The sequence below is a fragment of the Aquarana catesbeiana genome, linkage group LG10, assembly GCF_042186555.1.
Source record: "Aquarana catesbeiana isolate 2022-GZ linkage group LG10, ASM4218655v1, whole genome shotgun sequence".
Classification (NCBI taxonomy): Eukaryota; Metazoa; Chordata; class Amphibia; order Anura; family Ranidae; genus Aquarana; species Aquarana catesbeiana.
Window position 1 is genome coordinate 62,339,021 of NC_133333.1, and position 17,345 is coordinate 62,356,365.

General features: G+C 45.2%; 1 protein-coding gene and 1 pseudogene across 6 annotated transcripts in view; both read right to left on the reverse strand.

The window, feature by feature from the left end:
- PNKP (polynucleotide kinase 3'-phosphatase) overlaps positions 1-17,345 on the reverse strand; it is a 409,941-nt gene that overhangs the window by 261,637 nt on the left and 130,959 nt on the right. The gene's annotated exons all lie outside the window — the stretch shown is intronic.
- LOC141111581 (5S ribosomal RNA) lies at positions 14,106-14,224 on the reverse strand (annotated as a pseudogene).

Sequence of the window (17,345 nt, forward strand, 5' to 3'; positions counted from 1 at the left end):
AAAGAGTCCAAAGACCTAAAGTCCCTTCTTACTTCCAAGTAATGTAATAAAATTCTTCTTGCATCTAAATTTGGAATAAATTCTCCTTTTTTCCCAGGAGGATTTGAACCTTTCCTGCGACCTATTATGAACGGACGCTACTTTTGGCAAAAACCCCGGATCTGTTTTAAGTACAATCCTGTCTGGGTAAATTAACAAAAAAAGGTTCCTTTACTGATAGAGCGTGTAGTTCACCGATTCTTCTTGCAGACGTACCTGCAACTAAGAATACCGTTTTAAGAGTTAAATTCCTTAACGAGATTTTCTGTAACAGTTCAAAAGGATCTTTCGTGAAGGCTTGCAAAACTACTGACAGGTTCCCTTTTAGGAAAATGTTTAGTAGGAGCTGGTCTGGACCTAGTAAGTGCCTTAAAGAATCTTGTAACCAAAGGAAATGAAGAAATTTGTCTTTCTAGGTATACTCCCAGGGCAGCCACTTGCACTTTAAGAGTGCTAATCGCAAGACCCTTGTCCGCCCATTTTGTAGAAATTCCAAAATTGACACAATGACTTCTAAGGTTTGGTTTGACGAACGACACCAAAAGTTGTAGACTCTCCAAACTTTAGCATAAATATCTCTAGTTACTTTCTACTGGTGAGTAAAGTGGATACTAGATGCTTGGACAATCCTTTGTTCCTTAACCACTTCAATACCAGGCACTTAGACACCTTCCCGCCCAGGCCAATTTTCAGCTTTCAGTGCTGTCGCAATTTGAATGACAATTGCGCGGTCATGCTACACTGTACCCAAACAAATTTTTTCTTTGTTTCTGTTAAAATTTTTTGTAAATAAGTACGTTTTCTCCTTCAATGATGGGCACTGATATGGCTGCACTGACGGGCACCGATGAAGTGGAACCAATGAGGTGGCACTAACGGGCACTGATAGGTGTCACTGATGGGCACTGATAGGTGGCACTGGTATGCAGGACTGATGGGCACTCATAGGTGGCACCGATGGGCACTTATAGGCGGCACTGATGGGCACTCGTAGGTGGCATTGATTGGTACTCATGGGTGGCACTGATGTGTGGCACTGATAGGTGGGCACTGATGGACACCGATGGGCAATGACAGGTGGCACTGATAAAACATTGGGGGCATTGCGGGGCAGATCTGGGACATAATGGTGCCAATCAGTGCCCATTTGTGGGCACTGATTGGGCACATGTGGATGGCCATGGGGTACATACCTGGCCATCCACATGTTGCCCCTTCCCTGGTGGTCCTAGTAGCGATCCCCTGGTGGTCCAGTGTGGTGATCTGAGGGGGGCTGCGCTGATAAACAATCAGCGCAGACCCCCCCTGCCAGGAGAGCCGCCGATCGGCTCTCCTCTACTCACATCTGTCAGATTGACAGCATGATCAGCCGTGATTGGACTCCGGCGGAGGCTCTTTACCAAGATCGGTGTAGCGGTGTGTCAGGCTGACACACCGAGGGCGCGTGGCGGCATGTTATCTTGCTGGACGTCATATGACGCCCAGTCAGGATAACAGAACCACTTCCCGGACGTCAATCCGCTATAGGGCAGGCGGGAAGTGGTTAACAACTGTTCCTCAGATACCAGGCGGTGAGACCTGAACTGGCTATATCCTGGTGGTATACTGGGCCTTGAAGTAGGAAGTCTTGTCTGAGAGGAAGCTGCCAGAATGGTTTGACTGTCATTTGTAGAATGGAGGAAAACCAGGCTCTTTTCGGCCAGAACGGAGTGATCAGAATTACTGAAACTTTTTCCTTTTGTATTTTCAGCAATACCAGTGGAATTAGCTGAAAGGGGGAGAAGGCATAGCCCAGATGAATGTTCCAGGGATGTGCTAAGGTATCTATCCCTAGTGATCCGCTGTCTTGGTGCAGAAAAAAGAACTCATGGAGCTAAGCGTTTTCTTTTGACGCAAACAAGTCCACTTGTGGACGTCCCCACATCCTGGTGATCCATGAAAATATTTCCGGATTCAAGCTCCATTCTGCTTCCTGAATTTTTCAACTGCTCAAGAAGTCTGCTACTTCGTTTAGCGTGCCTTTGAGATGCACTGCTGACAGGGAGAGTAAATGCTTCTCTGCCCACTCCAGTATTTCTGATGACAGCAATAGAAGAGCCTTGCTCCTTGTGCCCCCCTGTTTGTTCAGGTATGCCACAGTAGTGGCATTGTCTTTTAGAATCTGCACATGGGACCCCTGGAGGTTTGGAGAGAAGGCAGTACACTCATGACTTTGTTTTTCTTTTTTTCTGGAAGAAAAAAACCTTTGTTCTACAGAATCTATTTGATAACCTAGAAACTGAGCTTTCTGAGCTGGATTGAAATTTGATTTCTGAAGGTTCACAATCCAGCCCAAGGCTTCCAAATGATTGCGGGCCTTGGCCAGGTCTACCTGCAATTTTTCTCTGGAAGGGGCAAAGAAGAGGAGGTCATCCAGATAAGGGATTACCGCAATTCCTTGCAGACGGAGAGGAGCAAGAGCTTCCGCCATTATTTTTGTAAATATTCGTGGAGCGGATAAAAACCGAAAGGGAGGGCCTTGAAATATAGATGCAGCACCTCCTTCCCCATATTTATTGCCAGCCTGAGGTACTTTTGAGACTGAGAGGATATAGGCACATGCAGGTACGCATCTCTTAAAGTGGAGTTCCACCCAAAAATGGAACTTCTACTTTTTGGATTCCTCCCCCCCTCCGGTGTCACATTTGGCACCTTCCAGGGGGGAGGAGGGAGCAGATACCTGTCTAATACAGGTATTTGCTCCCACTTCCTTGCATAGCTCACCGTGGTACTTGCGGTGACCTATGCCACTTCCGGCGCCTATCCCGTCCTCCCCCGCTGTATTCTGTGAGACACAGAACACAGCAGGGACCTGAGAGGAAGTGCAGCGTGACTCGCGCATGTGTAGTAGGGAACCAGGAAGTGAAGCCCCACGGCTTCACTTCCTTATTCCCTTACCGAGGATGGCGGCCGCAGCAGCCGAGAGCCGAAAGACGGACAAACCTCATCTGCCACATAGTCGCCCAATTAGACAGTGCATTGAGGTCGGCTTGTAAATTGGAGACATCCTGTAAGGACGTTATTCCACTGCATAGCTTGGTGTCATCTGCAAAGACAGAAATGTTACTTTTGATCCCAGACCCAATATCATTTATAAAGATATTAAAAAGTAAGGGTCCCAGCACTGAACCTTGGGGTACACCTTAGACCATTCAGAGGAAGAATCATTAACCACTACTCTCTGAATTCTGTCTTTTAGCCAGTTTTCTATCCATTTACAAACTGATATTTCCAAGCCTGTAGACTTGACCTTGCACATGAGCCGTGTGTACGGAACTGTATCGAACGCTTTTGCAAAATCCAAGTATACCACGTCCACAGCCACCCCTCTGTCCAAGGTTTTACTTACCTCTTCATAAAAAGAAATGAGGTTTGTCTGACAACTTCTGTCTTTCATGAATCCATGCTGTCTGTTGCTTAAAATGTTTTTTTCCCAGCAAGAACTCGTCTATGTGGTCTTTTATTAAACGCTCCAGTATCTTCCCGACTATAGAAGTTAAACTAACAGGTCTATATAGTTACTTTGTAAAGACTTTGATCCCTTTTTAAATATAGGCACCACGTTCGCCCTGCGCCAATCCAGTGGTACTATTCCCGTCATTAATGAGTCCCTAAAAATTAGATACAATGGCTTTGAAATGACAGAGCTCAATTCTTTTAGGATCTGTGGGTGGATGCCATCAGGTCTAGATGTTTTATCCACCTTTATTCTGTCTAAATATTTCTGGACAATATCACTTTTGAGCCATTGTGGATCATTCGGGGCTGTGTCAATACCACCCCCATTATGGACATGAGCTCCCCCATGCTCTTTTCTATACACAGAGTATTTAATAAATTAGCCTTCTCTTTGCCCCCAGTCACCCACTCTAGATTATTTTGTAAAGGGCCTACATGCTCAGACCTGACCTTTTTACTATTAATATATTTGAAGAATTTTTTGGGGTTTTTCCTATCTTTTGCGATCTGTCGCTCGTTTTGAATTTTTGCATCCTTGATTTCCTTTTTACATATTCTGTTAAATTCTTTGTAACATTTAAACAACACTAGTGTTCCTTCATTTTATTTTTTAAAAACTCTTTTCTTATTGTTTATAGCTTTTGTAACATTGACCGTGAGCCACATTTATTTTATTTTTAGCCTTTTAAACTTATTGCCCATGGGAACATACTTTGCAGTGAGGTCCCAAACAGTCTTTTTGAAGAATTCCCATTTCTGTTCTGTGTTTAATCAATGCCAATATTCCCTCCCAGTCTAAATCCTGGAGAGCAGCCCTCATCCTTGGGAAATTTGCTCTCTTGAAGTTAAGTGTTTTTATCTTTCCTGTATGTATTTCTTGTTTAGAGCTAACATCAAATGAAATCACGTTATGATCACTGCTACCCAGGTGTTCCTTTATCTGAAAATTAGTAATAAGCTCTGCATGGTTTGAGATTACCAGGTCCAACAGAGCTTCATTCCTAGTTGGGGCCTCAAAAAACTGGACCATAAAAAATTGTCCTGTAATAGGTTTATAAAGTTTTGCCCTTCAACTGTCCCAGCAGTGCCATTACTCCAGTCAATTTCTGGGTAGTTAAAATCACCGTCCTAGCCTTTACAGCCCTTTCCATCTGTGCAAGGAGCTGAGTCTCCACCTCCTCATTAACATTGGGTGGTCTATAACAAACTCCAATGATTAACTTTGAACTACACACATCTATATGCAGTACCGCCCATAATGCTTCAGACTCATCACACTCTCCATCAACCAGGTCCTCTTTCACACTTGCTTTGAGATCACTTCTCACATAGAGACAGACCCCGCCACCTTTCCTTTTTACCCTGTCTCTCCAAAAGAGTGCATAGTCAGGAATATTAATAGCCCAGTCATGTAAGGATTGAAGCCAAACAATACCGATTACATTATAGCTCTCCTCATGCACCAGAGCTTTCAACTCACCTATTTTGCTTGGCAGACTTCTGGCATTGGTGAACAAACACTTTAATGAATTATTACATTTTGCTCTGGTGTTTTTCATATCATTTTTAGTAGTACAAATGGCACTATAGTTACCAATGGCTGTTTGCAACATGGGAACTTTATTGTCACCTGCCATAACCCTCCCCCTATCTATCCCCATTCCACCCTCCATTAATGTCTGACCCCCTAACTGACATGTCTGCCCGAAGTAATTCTAGTTCACCCTCCCCCCCTCAATCCTAGTTTAACCACTTGCTTACTGGGCACTTAAACCCCCCTCCTGCCCAGACCAATTTTCAGCTTTCAGCGCTGTCGCACTTTGAATGACAATTGCGCGGTCATACAGCACTGTACCCAAATGAAATTTTTATCATTTTTTTCCCACAAATAGAGCTTTCTTTTGGTGGTATTTAATCACAGCTGGGATTTTAATTTCTTGCTAAACAAAAAAAGATGGAAAATTTTGAAAAAAAAAAAAAAATCATGTTTCATAGTTTGTTATAAAATTTTGCAAACAGGTAATATTTCTCCTTCATTGATATGCGCTGATGAGGCAGCACTGGTGGGCACTGATAGGCACAGTTAAGGCGGCACTAATAGGCACAGTTAAGGCAGCACAGATGGGCACAGATAAGGCGGTACTGATGGTCACAGATAAGGCGGCACTGATGGCCACTGATGGGTGGCACTGATAGGTACCACTGATGGGGGGCACTGATAGGTGGCACTGATGTGCAGCACTGTTGTTGTGGCACTGTGGGATGGCACTGTGGGCATTGATGGATGGCACTGTGGGCACTGGTAGGTGGCACTGCTGCCTATTGCTGTGTCACTGGCAGGGGGCACAGACGATCGCCGTGATCGGGACTGATGTCCCTCTCACGGCCGACGGTGATCGGCTTTTTTTTTCCTCCTCACGCTGTCAGCGCGAGGAGAAGAAATAGCCAATTACCGGCTCTGTTTACATCACATGATCAGCTGCCATTGGCTGACAGCTGATCATGTGGTAAGGGGTCGGGACCGACCCCTTACTCTGATCTGTGATCAGGCGAGTCTCATAGACTCGCTGATCACCGAGCGCGCCCTGCAGGGGGCGCGCAGGCCGCTCGTGCACGGGACGATGTCAATAGATGTCGTCCTGGCAATGTAGGTGCACGCTGTTGCCGTCATTTGGCAATAGCGCGGATCTGAAGAGGTTAAATACTCCTCCAGCCTTCCCATAAACCTCTCCCCCAGCACAGCAGACCCCCTTCCATTCAAGTGCAAACCGTCTTTAGCATATAGGTTGCACCCCAATAAAAAGTCAGCCCAGTGCTTTAGATACCCAAATCCCTCCTCTCTACACGAGGTCTTTAGACATGCATTCAGCTCTCTAATCACCCCCTGCCTTTCCTGTGTTGGGCATGGCACAGGCAATATTTCAGAGAATATCACCTTGGAGGTCCTTCCTTTCAGCTTGCAGCCTAGTTCTTTAAATTGATTCTTAAGGAGCCTCCACCTTCCATATTTACTGTCATTGGTTCCAACGTGGACCAAGACAGCTTGGTCATGCCCAGGCCCTTCCAGTAATTTATCCACCCAGTCCACCACATGCCGAACTCTAGCACCAGGGAGACAGCAAACCATTCGGTTGAGGCAATCCTAGCGACAAATTATTCTATCAGTCCTTCTGATTATGGAATCCCCTATTACTACCAACTGTCTAGGTCTACCTGCACTCCTCTCACCACCTCTACTAGATGGGCTGCTCTCCCAGCTGTTAGGAGTAGCAGTGACATCTAGAGCTACCACCTGTGTGTTTGCCACCTCCACATCTTCACTCAACTTGGCAAATTTGTTTTGATGCACAAATACAGGACTGGCCTTCCATTTCTGCGAGCCCCTTCCACTCCCTCTAACTACATTAACCCATCTTCCTATCTGATAATCCTGACTTGCCCCTCCACCCTCCACATCAACCCTACTGATCACCTGCTCAGCGAGCAGAGGACCCCCTTCAAGGTTGTCCTCTCTGCCCAGTGTTGCAACTTGCTCCTCCAGATCTCTAATGCGAGCTTCCAGAAGGGCAACCTGCTCACATCTGTCACAGCAGTATCCATCCTGGAGCTGTTGCACCAATTTTGCATACATGTGGCGCACTGTGCACTGAGCAAAACCTTCAACCCTGCTAGCACTCATTTCCCAGTTACAATACAATTACTTAAAGGAAGTTTAAGATGTTACTTACAGGTGAGAAGACTCCTGTCTTAACTCCTGTTTTCAACTCTCCACTTTAGTTCAAATTTCCACTTATGTTCACAAAATCCACATGCAAGCCACCATCAGCAGGGAGCAAGCTCCTAGGGGAGTTTGTATAGACACTTTTATACACCTGTGAACAATTAACCACTCCCCTTAATTAGCAGGAAGAAAAAAAAAGCTCTTTAAAAAGTGTCAGAAAAAAGGAGGGAAAAAAAGTATTTTAAAAACTGATAGCAAACGTATTAAAAAAAGGAGGAAAAAACCCCAAAACAACACTTGCAAGCAGAAGCAGTCAAAAGCACAACTCCTGTTTATTAATTCTCCACTTTAGTTCAAAATACCACTTATGTTCACAAAATCCACATGCAAGCCACCAGCAGCAGGGAGCAAGATTTATTGGTTGGCGCAGGAGGATGAAAAAGGACATTCCCTCTGCCTTTGCCCCTTTGTGCCGACTAATTCCTTCTCTTTTCTTGGGGCCTATTGCCCTGTTCCTGAGTTTTTTGAGGTTGAAAAAGCCGTTTAACTGGCTGCTTTTTCTTTTTAACAGGAAAAGATTTCTTTTTATCAGCTGTCCTATCCAAAACTGAATCTAGATCAGGACCGAATAAATAATCTCCCATAAATGGGATTCCACTCAATTTACTTTTAGATGCTGCGTCTCCTGGCCAGGTCTTCAGCCACTGGGGTCCCTCCTGGCTGAATTACCGTATTTATTGGCGTATAACACGCACCCCAAGTTTAGGCGGGAATTTTAAGGAAAAAAACTTACATTTAAATGCACATCAATGCAGCCTTATCAGTGTCCATCTGCAGCCTTGTCAGTGTCATTTGCAGCCTTGCCCAGTGACACTGCAGCCTTGTCAGTGTCACTGCAGTTTAAATATGGCACCGCCGAGATACACAGAGCCGGTCCTGTGTATCTCGGCTCCTCTCGCAGTCCCGTCCTATGATGGACATAACACAGGTCCAATGGTGGGACTGGGCGTGACTGTGAGCGGAGCCGAGAGGAGCCGAGCGCCGCCGATATACATACATAGCCGAGTGTACTCGGCTAGGCTCGGCTCCTCCGCTCACAGTCATGCCCAGTCCCTGTGTTATGACCATCATAGGGCGGGACTGGGCGTGACTGTGAGCAGAGCCAAGCCTAGCCGAGTATACTCGGCTATTTATGTATATCGGCGGCGTTGGCTCCTCCACTCACAATCAGCGGGGGATCGGCGTGTAACACGCACCCACGATTTTCCCCTGATTTTAAGGAGAAAAAAGTGCGTGTTATACGCCGATAAATACGGTAGTTAAGGCAGTCAATCTAGCTGACATCCTTATTGATTCTGCAGATGCATCAGAAATGTAAGCCACAGCTGCTATTAGGGTTGAAAAGGAATTCAGAATCTCCAGCTTGGGTGAATCTGCTATAATGTGGGTTTTTAGCTGATTTAGCCAGAACTCCATGTGTCTAGAAACGCAGGTAGTAGCCATAGCCGGTTTGAGGTTGCCCATGATGGATTGTCAAGCCTTTTTAAGCCGTTGATCCATCCTTTTGTCCATGGGATCTTTTAATATTCCCATGTCTTCGAATGCCAAGGAAACTTGGGAAAATGCCGCAACCAATTTAGGAACTTTATAGATAATAGGTTAAAAGTCCGCGCTCAGGAAATGGAGGGTTGCGGCCTCCCCCTAATTAGTTCCCACTGGGAGCTATTAACGTGTATAAAGAAAAAATGGGGAAATTGGCGTTACCCTATAATAACACAGTATTTAAATTACAATAGAAATAAAAATCAAAAAAATAATAAAAGTAAAAATGAACATGATAAAGATAATAAATAGTGCAACTCCAGTGTCGGGAGGAAGTAGAGAGAAGACATGGCTGGAAGAAGCAGCAGAGGAGGAAAAGACAGATTGGTGGTGGTGAGTTACGGAGGAGCCCAGCTCTGGAACGTCTGCCGGGAATCTTGAATCGGATTGCTGGTGCAAACCTACGGAGGAGCGGAGCACAAGCGGGACATCAATAGAGACATCCATCCCAAGACACCCACTCTATGCCCATTACCCCTGCAGGGGTGACTGCTTCTGGTGAGTGGGGGAACATTGGGGGAGCACTTGGAGTCACCAGTCTGTATGAGCACAGAAGTCACCGTTTTTTATCTTTATTATCTTCTGGATTGCATATGGTGGGATCCTGGTTCCGTTTTTTTACAGAAACCTTTTTTTCACAGAGACTTTGTTTCTTCACATAAACTTTGTCACATACAGCTTATAAGAGGTTATTAATAATTACTTAACCGTATACACATTTGGTCTGGATTTTTTATACAGATCTTGTCTATACATTACATGAGTCAAAGTGGGGCTCAATTATATGATTACAAATATTCACGGATTTTCCAGAATTCACTGCTCATCTCATTAGAAACAGTAAATATTGGATTTAATATATACACTGTTTATACACTTTAATATTTATTATCACTGTTGTTTGCCCTAAAGGGGTCATACACTGTTACAAATGTATGGTTCTTTATAATTAGCGTGTATACTGTATGCTTAATTCACTTTTATGCATGTATATGGTACTTATCTTAACATTTGTCAATTGCACTGGATTTGCACTATTTATTATCTTTATCATGTTCATTTTTACTTTTATTATTTTTTTGATTTTTATTTCTATTGTAATTTAAATACTGTGTTATAATAGGGTAGCGCCAATTTCCCCATTTTTTCTATATACAATTTAGGAACTTTGTTCCAAAGCGCCTCTGGGTCTTCAATGAACGGGATGCATCTTTTATGCACTCTTGGGAAAAACATTTTTTTCTGGATCCGCCCATTCCTTTTTGATGGCTTCAGAGATTACTGAATGCACGGGGAAAGTGCAACTTTTTGTTTCAATAAGCCCTGCGTACATTCGGTCATGCAGCGATAATTCTTTTTCTTCACCTAAACCCAATGTTGCATAGACTGCTTTCAACAGATTGTCTACTTGTTCTAAGGACAGTTTGTATCTTGAAGGTGCATCTTCAGCCCCTCCCTCCTCCTCTTCCCTGGAGTGAGAGGGGGAATGCTCCCCTTGGGTAGGAGGACCAGCTTCAGCCTCCACCGCTGGGATTGTGAGTCGAGAGGATCCTGAGGTATTTGGCTAAATCAGGGATGGTGTTGTAAGAGAAGAGAGAAAAGATTGGATAGTAGCATCTAGCTCTTTCTTAACTGATTAAGCGATTATTTTTGCTGCATGCAGAAGAAGCTTCTTCCTCAACTAAGGAGTCAATGCAAATTTGACACAAAAGCATCTTCGAACCCTCTGGTAACTTTGTTTTACATAAGGGACATCTCTTTTTGATCGTTGGATCAGAGATCTTAGCCTGCCAAAAACGACAAAAAAGAACACCAGAGCATCCCAGAGAGTCAAACCTGCCTCCTAACGGGCTCACCACAGGTGCACAGGTAGTACAACAGCCAACTCCCTGTGCCCAGATAGGCCCCAGCCACCAGGGGGAAAAAAATGGAAAGAGAGAGGCACCACAGTACACAGGGTAGACCCCCCCATACCCCCTTACCTAGGCCTTGTTGGTGCCTGTCCCACTTGCTGCTGCCACAGAGTCCATCGTGGTGCTGCTTATTAGTGGCTTAGAACACCAGACCGGAACCAGTATATAGGCACCAGGACCGCTCCTCCCCTCTCTCCCTGCACGAAATGGAAATGACGCTGTGCCTGTTTCCCGGTGCCGCCCCTTGCCGGATTCCGGCCGACCGAGTCTCTACTCTGCCACCAAAAAGATAGTGGTGGTCTGTAACGTCGACATGCTGGGGAACCCCACGAACGGCTGCCACCGCCTAGGAGCGGCCCCAGAAACAGTCAAGCTCTCTCTGAGCTGAAGAGGAAGAAGGAGCCCACTTACCAGCTACCCTTGGTGCGGCGTGGGAGGGACGGACTCTCTGGAGGCAAAAAGGTATGGTGGGGTAGGCAGTCTGGCCTCTCAGGACAGCACCTAAGAGACACTGACTCCCACTAGGTGTTCCCTTGCCGGAGGAAACACAAAAACCAACGAGCTGTGGGGAGAAGCCTCCTTTTAAAATTTGGTGTAGTTGACATTTCCTTTTTCATAGTGGGTGGAGCCACTCTCTCAGGTGCTGTCCTGAAAGACGTTTAGGGAAAGACATTTTGCTTACTTCCCTTCAACATCAGGATGTCCAGCAGTGCCATCAGCACGGAGCTGGTGAAAACCACTGGGACCCAGGTACACCCATCTACTGTTCGGAGAAGTATGGCCAGAAGTGGTCTTCATGGAAGGATTGTAGATAAAAAGCCATACCTCCGACATGGAAACATGGATAAGTGACTCAGCTTTCCACGAAAACGTAGGAACTGGGGTGCAGAAAAACAGCAGCAGGCGCTCTGGACTAATGAGTCAAAATGTTAAATATTTGGCTGTAGCAGGAGGCAGATTGTTCACTGAAAAGCTGGAGAGCAATACAAAAAAGAGTGTCTGCAGACAACAGTGAAGGATGGTGGAAGTTCCTTGCAAGTTTAGGGCTGCATTTCTGCAAATGGAGTTGGAGATTTGGTCAGGATCAATGGTATCCTCAATGCTGAGAAAATAGGATTTTTATAACAGCTTACCTGTAAAATCCTTTTCTTTGAAGTACATCACGGGACACAGAGCCATCGCAGTTACTATGTGGGTTATAGTGCACCTTCAGGTGATGGACACTGGCACACCCTAAGACAGGAAGTCCACTCCCTATATAACCCCTCCCACTACTGGGAGTACCTCAGTTTTTGTAGCAAAGCAATACACGTTTATACCAAAAAGAGGGGCGGGACCTCTGTGTCCTGTGATGTACTTCAAAGAAAAGGATTTTACAGGTAAGCTGCTATAAAAATCCTATTTTCTTATCGTACATTACGGGACACAGAGCCATAGTAGTTACTTTGTGGGATGTCCCATAGCAATGCCAACTGAGGGGAGGGAGACAACCACAAAGACAAAGGCGATATCCTCATGCCTTTTTACTTTCACCTGATAAAATCTGGTAAATGTATAGACTGAAGACCAAGTTGAGGCCTTGCAGATTTGAACCAAGGAAGCTTGGTGGAGCACTAACAGCCCTAATGGGGTGTGCTTTAATATGAAAAGGTGGAACTTTCCTCCTTAAACCATAAGCTTGAACAATAACTTGTCGAATCGATTTAGAAATAGTATATTTCAATGCTGCCTGTCCTCTTTTAGGACCTTAAGGCAACACAAACAAAACATCCGTTTTTCGAATCTGAACAATCGTTCTTAAATAGATTTTGACTGCTCTCACCACATCAAGAGAATGTAGCAACTTTTCTTTCGCAGAACGGGGTTCTGGGAAAAAATGAAGGGAGAACAAAATCCTGGTTTAAATGAAAACCTGAGACTACCCTAGGTAGAAAATTAGGATGAGGACACAATACAACCTTATCCTTGTGAATAATTAAATATGGCTCTTTACAAGAAAGAGCAGACAACTCTGATACTGTTCCTGCAGAAGATATGGCTACCAGCAAAACTAGTTTCCTTGTCAAAAAGGATCAAGGGAATAATATGTCATATCGGCTCAAAAGGCTGTTTCTGTAATGCCCACAGGACTAAATTCAAGTCCCATGGGCTCAGGTGTGACTTAACCGGAGGTTTTAAGCCGCGTTACCCCCTGAATAAAACTATGAACCAAAGAGTGTGAAGCAAGTGATCGCTGAAAAAATACAAATAAGGCCAAAACCTGGTCCTTGATAGTACTCAAGACCGGCTTTATTTCTAAACCCATCTGTAGAAAGTCAAGGATTCTACCTATGATATATTTCCTGGGGTTCTAACCCCTGGATTCACACCAGGAGACATATGCCTTCCAGACTCTATAATATATGACTCTGGAGGCCGGGTTCCTTGCATTAACCATAGAAGACTTCACTGAACCTGACAGCCCACGCTTCTCCAGAATGTGGGTCTCAATAGCCAAACCGTTAAATTTAGCGTTTGTAAAGTAGGATGGAATACCGGGCCTTGCAAGAGATGGTCTGGCCGTGGTGGTAGGGTTCATGGGTCCCCTACCGCCATCTTTACGATCTCTGCATACCAAGATTTCCTGGGCCACAAGAATCACCGACTTCCCTTCCTGCTTGATCCTGCGAAGAAGTCGTGGATGCAGGCAGAATAGGGGGAATGCATAAATCAGTGAGAGCCGATTCCACGGGAATAGCAAGGCATCTGTTCCACATGCTAGCGGATGTTCTTGACACAAAGCTGTCGATTTCTTTGTTAAACCTGGACGCAAACAGATCTACGTCTGGGACCCCCATCTTTGACATATTGACATGAAGATATCGGGGTGAAGGAACCATTCTCCCGGGAACAACTGCTAGCGACTTATGTAGTCCGCCTGACAATTTTTTATTTCTAGAATGAAGACTGCCGATAGGCAAAGTACATTGTTTTCTGCCCAAGATAGGATATGATTCACCTTTCTCTGGGCCGCACAACTTCTTGTGCCCCCTTGGTAATTAATATAGGCCATTGCTGTGGCATTGTCGGATTGAATCCTGGCAGGACAATTCCATAAACTGAACATTCAGGCCTTCAGGACCAAGTGCTCTGCCTGAATTTCTAGAATGTTAATGGGCAAGGCCATTTCTGATCTGGGCCATTTCTCTTGGAAAGTTGCCTCGTCCAGGACTGCTTCCCAACCCAAAAAAAGGTTGGCATATGTTGTTACCACTTCCCAGGTAACTGAAGGAAGGATTTTCCCCTTTGCAGATTTTTGGTTATTAACCATAAACTGAGGCTCCGATGCACCCAGCCTACAGCACCTGGTATTACCAGGCGGTCTCCCATCCAGACATTAATCAGGCCTGACCCTGCTTAGCCTCCAAAATCCGAAGAGATCGGGCACTTTCAGGGTGATGTGGCCATAGGCTTTGGAGTCAGACACATTGGGAATCTAGAGCTTGAACCCTTTGTTCCAAGTCGATGTTTTTCAGCAGTCTCGAATGAAACTGAGCATAAGGAACGGCCTCGAATGAAGCCACCATCTTTCCCAACAACCTCATGCAAAGCTAAATAGAAGAATTCATCTTGCTTCGACCACCTGAATCAGTTGCTTTTATGGTGCTGATCTTTGCCTGGGGCAAAAATACCCTTTTCTGACTGTATCTATGATCAGACCCAAGTATTTTAGCCTTCTTCATGGTTTTAAAGAAGATTTCTTCTAGGTTGAGAATCCGACCTAGATATTCCAGGTAGTTGAATGTGGTGACCATACTTTGGTCTAAGCGGGCTACTGACTGGTCTATCAAGAAGGAATCGTCTAGATAAACCATAATCGTTATACCTTGGGCCCTTAATCTGGCTAGAAGAGGGGCCAGAACCTTTGTAAACACTCAAGGTGCAATAGCTAGACCGAAAAGCAGAGTTACACACTGAAAATGAAGATTTTCCACCTTGAAAAGTAGATATTACTAGTGAGCGAGGAAATAGGTACATGGAGGTATGCATCTTTGATGTCGACTGACGCCAGAAGTTCTCCTCTTTGTAGGATGGAGATAACTGATTGGATTGACTCCCTGCGAAAAGAGAGTGGTTATATTCAGGAATTGAATTTAGATTTTTGAGATCCAGAATATCCATTTGGTTTTGGAAAAAAAGGTTTGAACCAAACCCCAACCTCTGCTCTTACATGGGGACCACCATGATCATTTTTTGCCAAAAGATGGTCTAATGCTTGAGAGAAAGACCTCTTTTTCTCTGGATCCTTAGGAACGTTTGATCTGAGAAAACGAGGAGACAGGAACTCTCAGAACTCCAGTTTGTACCTTGGAGCTATTGAGGAAGTCCCCCATCTGTCTCGACACTCTTCCTGCCAGATCCTTGAGAACTGCAGAAGAATTCCCCCTAGTCGAGCAAGCGGGGGCGCCTCTTCATAAGGAGGCTTCAGTGTTTTGTGGATTTCCTCCCCCAAGACCTCCTTTGTCCATGGGGTTGACCCTGAGGATTACCTTTTGAACTTGACAGCGGAGGCAGGCGTGACTGCCTGGAGTTTTTAAAATACATTTACTCCTTTTCTTAAATGGCAAAGGGGTACTTTTTCCACTAGAATTTCTTTGGATGTATTATCCAAAACATCCCCAAATAGCTGTTTCACTGCAAAAAGGAAGACTAGCCAGGAGCTTCTTGAATGGCGCTTAGCGAAGGGTGCAAGGTCTGAAGGATAGAATCTTTCACAGCAACTATTGCAAACATAAAGCTGCCAGATCCTGGGCCTGTTGAGCAGGATAACCTTGAACACCTGTTTAAATTGGTCTCTCAACGATTAACCAATTACTATCAGTGCAGGCTGAGACACTCAATCTGCCAGAGAAAAAAGTGTTTTTTTTTTTTTTTTAATAATAATAGGAATTCCAACTTTTTATCCGTTGGAGCCCTAAGCATTTGAGCACTATCTGCCGGAAAAGTCAAACTCTTATTCCCAGAGAATATAGCAGCATTAATTGTTGGTATACCCCACTTTTAGTGAATTTTCTCCACCATAGAATAAAGTGTGAAAAAAAATTTTAAGGAGGGGAAAAAATGCTTATCTGGGTGATCCCACTCAGATACAAAAAGCTTTTCCAGCAATGAATGGACAGGAAAGGCATGCACAGCTTGAGGAGGCTTTAGCGAACCCAAACACTCAATTAAGGGTACATAAATGTGGAGCGGACCATTCAGCAAGAAATTGCACCATTAATCTTTCAGATTGTGAAAGCTGATCCACCCGCTTTTGACACCTCAGAAGAGGGGTCATTAGCTTCACTGCGGTCCCCTGAGGGAATTCATCTTCTCCTGCCCCTAGTTCCTCAGTTTGAGGGTCCTGGGTAATGCAAGAGAGCCTGTCGCATTTTGTCCCACACTGGGATGCGATTAAAGCCGCTAACCTTTTTTTTTTTTTATTCAATCCTATCATGGCTGAGGAAAAAAAGACCTTTTTAGTAACATAAACAGGGGCTGCAGTGTTGAAAACAGATGCAAACATTTCATGGCCCCAATGCTCACTCTGACCAGCTACCCCCTCTCAGGGGAGGATGCCATTGTAGTGATGAGTAGGCTTTCCAGAGCATGAGGGAGACCTTTTTAGCCCTTTTTTGTGGGTGTTTCAACCCCCCTTCTGACCTTAGCCTGATGCACAAAAGCAGAGGTACTATCAGAAGAAATCGCATTCACTGCTTGAGCAATAGTTCAGCCACTGCCGCTGCTATTAATGCTCAGCCTGACGCAAATAGTAAATGTGTCAAATAGGAAATGCCTGTGTCACCAAACCTCTTTCATGCCCCTCTTAGCTCTTGTGTCCCTCCGACAACTTGCAGCCAGCCCAAATTGAGTTTTTACAACATACTCCCGCGCCGGCGTTGGAGGACGCCAACACTGCGCTAAGCCCCGCCCCCTCCATCGCATCCCCCTCCTTTCTTTTTTTAAAAAAAGTTTTCCCGCGCGAGCGCAGGCCTCCGATCCGCTGGGATCGGCTTGTGTGGGAGGGAGGGATGGCAAGGAGGAAGCCGCCGCCGTGCTAGGGGCGGTGAAAGAAAAAACGGTATTGCCGATCCTTCTTTAGCTCTCTCCTAATGTTCAGCCTTGTGAAGAGGGGGAGAGTTCAGCCCAGGTGGGGGGTGCCTGGTGAAGCAAAATCCGCCCCGGAACGTACCGGAGGTCTGCCTGCTAGCCGGAGGAAAAAAGCCTGCTGCTTCTGTGACACAGTGTGATCTCTGAGAAAAGCATGAGAAGGTACGTGCTCCATACAGCCCCTAGTGGTGACTCTTAGGCATGACAACATTTTACTTTTTTCATAAGAAAATTTTAAAAGTTTCTTAGAAAAAACTCCACTTACCTTTCCCGCCGCAGGGCTTTCTGTGGTAAAAACCAACAGACCCAATCTTCACGGTGGGTTCCGTTAAACCGTCAGGAACCGGGGACCCTCGGGGAACCCATACTCCTGGCCCTGTAATAACACCCCGCCAGTAAAACTTTATGGCTCCAAAATACCAAAGTACTGGATCCCGGGGTCC